This window comes from Scyliorhinus torazame, chromosome 9 (genome assembly GCF_047496885.1).
Source record: "Scyliorhinus torazame isolate Kashiwa2021f chromosome 9, sScyTor2.1, whole genome shotgun sequence".
Classification (NCBI taxonomy): domain Eukaryota; kingdom Metazoa; phylum Chordata; class Chondrichthyes; order Carcharhiniformes; family Scyliorhinidae; genus Scyliorhinus; species Scyliorhinus torazame.
Genome location: NC_092715.1, coordinates 243149249 through 243155657, shown reverse-complemented (window position 1 = coordinate 243155657; position 6409 = coordinate 243149249).

Here is a 6409-nt window from a genome sequence, read left to right as displayed (position 1 = left end):
CTTCAAGGTCGGAAAGCCCTCCTGGATAAATAAATTCCCAAATCTCTCGATCCCTGCCTGCTGCCATCTCCTGAAACCCCCATCCAGCCTCCCCGGGATAAACCAGTGATTGTTACAGATCAGCGCCCCCTCCAATCCCACGTGCTGCCTCCATTGCCCCCACACCCTTAGGGCTGCCACCACCACAGGACTTGTAATGTACCGAGCCGGCGAGGACGGCAGGGGCGCCGTTAGTAAAGCCTCCAAACGCGTACCCTTGCAGGATGCCACTTCCACTAGCTCCCAGGCTGACCCCTCCCCTGTCATAATATACACCAGTATATTATGGTGCAGACACACACACACACACACACACACACACTGATGGTCATGCAGTGGGACCAATCAGCATACACAACACTGCAGCCAATCACCAGTGAGAGCACACGCACTATAAAGATAGGGGACAGGAGAGTTCCCGTTCATTCTAGTAGCAGCCAGCTCAGAGTGCAGCGCTCACAGCCTGCAACACAGAAATTCACCATGTGCTGAGTGCATCACCTGGTTAGGACTAGGCAAGGGTCAACAGTTAAAGCTGGTATTGCATTTACCCACAGTTCAAGTATGTTAATGTAGTTAACCTTATAATAAAATAGAGTTGCACCACTTCCAGTGTTGGTGACCTGCTTGTGATCCAGAACACCCAACACATCATGGTACAAGGAGTGGTTGCATACTAGCACTTCTGAGACCCACCTGCAACTGATCAGCATTCCGGCATCTTGCAGCATGGAGAACATCAACCCGCCGCCGCCGCTCCACATCGCCGGCAATCCCGGGGTCAATTGGAAGATTTTTAAACAGCGCTTCCAGCTCTTCCTCGAAGCCATGGACAGGGAGAGCGCCTCGGACACCAGGAAGATTGCTCTGCTCCTCTCCACGGCCGAGCAACACGCCATCCACATCTTCAACTCCCTCACATTCGCAGACGACGAGGCCAAGACAAAGAACAAGACGGTTCTCCTCAAAATTCGATACCCACTTCAGCATAGAGGTCAATGAAAGCTTTGAACGATACCTGTTCCAGCTGCGCTTGCAGGGTATGGACGAGCCTTTCCAATCCTTTTTAATACACCTCCGCATCCTTGTGCAGTCCAGCGGCTACGGGCCCACCTCCGACTCCATGATACGCGACCAGATCGTATTTGGTGTTCTGTCGGACCCCCTGCGTCAGCAGCTCCTCAAAAATAAGCAACTCACCCTAGCGACTGCCATCGAGACCTGTGTCGTGCATGAAAATGCCACCAGCCGGTACTCCCACATACAGGTGGCTGAAACGGCGCGGCAAGGTCCCCACGAGGCGGAATGGGTCCAAACAATTGAACACCTCCAAGGCTCCAGCCTGGATGAGGACGGCTATTTTGCGCGCTTTTCATGACCTCCCGCGCTTGTATGCGCCAAACGAGGGGACGGTGACGTGGAGGAACGTGATGCGCAGGCACGCACCACGCAGGACCGCACTGCGCATGCGCGGTGGCGCAACGAGCGTACTGACGTCATGACGTGCGGCAACTGTGGCTCCGTCCATTTAAAGAGGCAATGTCCTGCAAAATCGCGACAATGCCTACGATGTGGCAGACTTGGCCACTATGCTGCCTGCTGTTGACCAGCTCAGCCTGCCAATTCGCATCGCTTCAGCCAGCCTCGCAGGAACGTTCGGGCAATTCAACCCACGTTCACCGAGTCCGATTCCGACTTCCCGCAGATCAGTGACACCGAGGACCCGAGGGAGCCTTTTCGAGTCCCTGTTGTAACAAAGAACTGGCTGTCCCCGAATCAAAACCACCAGCCGCTGTCGGTGCACAGCATTGATCCAGACGACGAGTGGTGTGCCACCCTGACGGTCAACCAGAATTCGTCGCCCACCTCAGAGACTTGACTTATGAGGTTTACAATGTTGGACTCTTTGATCTGCTCTGTTATCCTGTTTCATCGTTCCAGTAGTTTGTATATAATGTTCATTTCGTTGTTGGTGTGACACCCTATTTCTCTGCACCAGGCACCTTCCCATGTAAATAGATTAGCCTCATGTATATAGTCATGTAAATAAAATGCACACACATAGTCAGGTACATTCACTACACAATATTTATTGTCACGCAGGCACATGTTCTTTATATAAAAGGGGGGATGTCATAATATACACCAGTATATTATGGTGCAGACACACACACACATACTTATGGACATGCAGTGGGACCAATCAGCATACACAACACCGCAGCCAATCACCAGTGAGAGCACACGCACTGTAAAGACAGGGGACAGGAAAGTTCCCGCTCATTCTAGTAGCAGCCAACTCGGAGCACTGAGCTCACAGCCTGCAACACAGACATTCACCATGTGCTGAGTGCATCACCTGGGTAGGACTAGGCAAGGACTATCAGTAAAAGCTGGTATTGCATTTGCCCACAGTTCAAGTATGTTAATATAGTTAACCTTATAATAAAATAGAGTTGCACCACTTCCAGTGTTGGTGACCTGCTTGTGATCCAGAACACACAACACATCATCCCCCACTACCCACTTCCTGACCATCGATATGTTGGGCGCCCAGTAATAATTAATAAAGTTCAGGAGGGCCAGGCCCCCCTCCACGCGACCCCACTCCAGGAGTGCCCTCTTTACACTCGGGGTTTTCCCCGCCCACACAAAACCTGTAATCGCCACTTATATATTTCTAAAAAAAGCCTTTGGGATAAATATCGGAAGGCATTGAAAAAAGTAAAGCAGTCTTGGGAGGACTGTCATCTTCACCGTCTGGACCTGTACCCTTGGAGCATGACCGATCTGTGGAAATCCCTTTTCATTTGGTCGACCGCTTTGCTCAGATTTAACTTGTGGAGCTGCCCCCACTCTTTAGCCACTTGAATCCCTAAATATCTAAACCTCCCTGCCACCACTTTAAAAGTAACTCCCTCAGTCTCCTTTCCTGCCCCCGCACCTGGATCACAAACATCTCGCTCTTTCACGTATTTAACTTGTAGCCTGAAAATCGCCCAAATTCTCCCAGTACCTCCATGATTTTGGTCACCCCCCCGCCGGGTCTGTAACATAAAGCAGCAAGTCATCCGCATAAAGAGAAACCCTATGCTCCACCTGCCCCTCGCCATTCCCTGCCACGCACTCGATACTCTCAGGGTCATTGCTAAAGGCTCTATGGCCGGGGCAAACAGCAATGGGGAGAACGGGCATCCCTGCCTTGTCCCTCTCCTGAGATTAAAATATTCTGACTGGGTTCGGTTGGTTCTTACATTTGCCACCGGGTCTGACACAACAGCCGGGCCCCGTCCCCAAATCCCTGCCTGAACCCAAACCTGCCTAAAATATCCCATAAGTATGTCCACTCCACCCGGTCGGAAGCCTTCTCCGCGTCCATGGCTACTGCCACCTCAGCCTCCGCCCCTCGGCTGGCATCATTATAACACTGAGAAGCCGTCTAATATTAGACGTCAGGTGCCTGCCCTTCACAAATCCCGTCTGATCCTCACCTATTACCTCCAGGACGCAATCCTCTATTCTGGTGGCCAAGATCTTTGCCAGTAATTTAGCATCTACATTTAAAAGAGAAATTGGTCTGTACGATCCACAGCTCTCTGGGTCCTTGTCTTGCTTCAGGATGAGAGAGATTGATGCCTGTGATAGCGTTGGGGAAAGCACTCCCACCTCCTTGGATTCATTGAAAGCCTTGACTAACAGCGGTTCCACTAGCCCCGAAAACGTTTTATAAAATTCCACTGCGAACCCGTCAGGTCCCGGGTCCCTACGTGATTGCATTGCCCCCAATCCGTCTATCTCTTCACCGAGCCCGATTGGGCCCCCCAAATTGGGCCCCCCATATCTCCTATCCACATGTAAGAGTTCCCCTACTAGCCTGCCCAGCTCCACCCGTTCCTCATCTACCTTCGGGAATTCTAGCCTCTCCAGGAATTGGTTCATTCTCTCCTCCCCCACAGGGGGTTCCGACGCATATAAATGACTATAGAATTCACAAAACACGTCATTAACCGCCCCGGGTCCCTCACTACTTCCCCCCCTTACATCCTTCATTTTCCTTATCTCTCTCGCCGCCTCCTGCTTCCTCAGCTGATGCGCCAACATCCTACTAGCTTTCTCCCCATATTCATATACTGCCCCTTTTACCCTCCTCCGCCTTGCCTGTGGGAAGGAGCCCAAAATCCATTTGGAGTCTCTGACGCTCCTTCAGGGGCTTCTCATTCGGAGACTCCGCATATCTCCTATCCACACGCAAGATTTCTCCTACTAGCCTATCGAGCTCCGCCCATTCAGCCCTCTCCCTATGGGCCCGAATCGAAATCTATTCCCCTCTGATGACCGCTTTCAATGCCTCCCACACCACCCCAGCCGTCGTCTCTCCCGTGTCGTTGGTGTTTATATACCCCCGAATGGCCTCCCTCACTCTCTCACATATCTTATCGTCTGCTAACAACCCTGCATCTAGCCTCCACTGTGGGCGCTGAGAGTTTCCCGTGTTCACCTGTAGGTCTAGCCAATGTGGCACATGGTCCGATACAACGATTGCTGAATACTCTGTGTCCACTACCCCCGCTAATAATGTTTTGTCCAATATAAAAAAATCGATCCTGGAGTATGCCATGTGCACATGAAAGGAGAATAAATATTCCTTGCTCCGTGGCCTATCGAATCTCCACGGATCAACACCTCCCACGTGCTCCATGAACCCCCGCAGCTCTTTTGCCATTGCTGATACCTTCCCCGACCTAGATCTCAACCGGTCCATCCTAGGATCCCCCCCATAAAATCACCCCCCATAATCAATCGGTGCGAGTCGAGGTCTGGGATTTTTCCCAGCATCTTCCTAACAAACGCGACATCATCCCAGTTTGGGGCATATATATTCACCAGCACCACTGCCATTCCCTCCAGTTTCCCGCTAACCATAATAAATCTGCCTCCCGGGTCTGTCTCCATTTTCCCCACCTCAAACGCCACGCTTTTGTTAATCAGGATGGCCACCCCCTTATTTTAAAGTCCAATCCTGAATGAACCACCTGCCCGACCCATCCCTTTTTCAGTCTAAATTGATCCCCAGCTTCAAGTGTGTCTCCTGTAACATGGCCACATCCGCCTTTAACTGTCTCAAGTGTGCGAACACACGGGCCCTCTCGACCGGCATATTCAAGCCACGAACATTCCACGTAACCAGTCTGGTCGGGGGGGGGCTCTTGCTCCCCTCCCCTGTCGATCAGCCATGACCTTTCCTAGGCCAGCCCTTAGCCCATGGCCCGCACCTCCCCAGATCCGCCCCTTGGCAGCCACCGCCATCTAGTCTCCATCTCCAGCCTCCTGGAAGTCCCCTAATCATCAGCAGCCCCCCCCCCCCATACCCTGTCACTTTTTAGCTCACCCCCCACTTTGCTCCCATGTACCAGCTTTACCAGCTAGCCTAGGAGGTTCGCCCCTGGCACCTAGGATTATACCACCTGCTGGATCTTTACCGCCCAACTCTTAACATAAGTTTTCAAAACAATAGCACCAAACACAGAAAGCAAACAATTCATCCACTTAAGGTCTAGGTTCAAAGGCCAACCCCTCCCCCTTTCCAACATCTTATCAATCCCATCACCTTCAAACAGAGCCCCAAACAATGGAAGTGAAAACAAACATGATAAATGGAGAGACAGAAAAAATTATGCATGTAAAAACTCAGACAGATGTCTTTCCTTCCTCGAACATCTCAATTTGATAACTTTTCTTCACCTCCCTCCATTTTTTTCTTTTTTCTTTTTAACAAACACAAAAAAAAAGGAAGAAACTGTACCTTGGTACATACACTAAAAGGTCAAAGTTAGATAGCTCAGAGAAATCCTTCTCTTCCTGGTCATCGCAACTCAAGTTACAGTGCACCACAGAAATTTCTGATTCAAATCGCTACCGATCAGTTTTGTTTTTAAGTCCTTATGGGTCCCCCAGGTTGTTGTCTTTCATAAAGACCGCCACTTCTTCTGGTGAGCCAAAATATAGTTCCCTTGTAGGTTACCCAAAGACAGGCCGGGTTGAGCAGTCCAAATTTTATTCCCTTTGTATACAGGGCCGCTTTAACTTTATTAAAACTCGCCCTCTTGGGAAGTTCTGCTCCCAAGTCCTGGTAGACCCGGATCTCAGCTTCTTCCCATACGAACCGTTTCGTCTCCCTAGCCCATCTCATGATGCGTTCTTTGTCCAGGAATCGATGCAGCCTCACCATCATTGCCCTCGAGGGCTCACGACCCTGGGGCTTGCGCATAAGTGCCCTGTGAGCCCGGTCCACCTCCAACAGCCTGTCGAATGCCTCTGCCCCCATCATTTTCTTGAACATCTTCACAACATACGCACCGGCATCCGATCC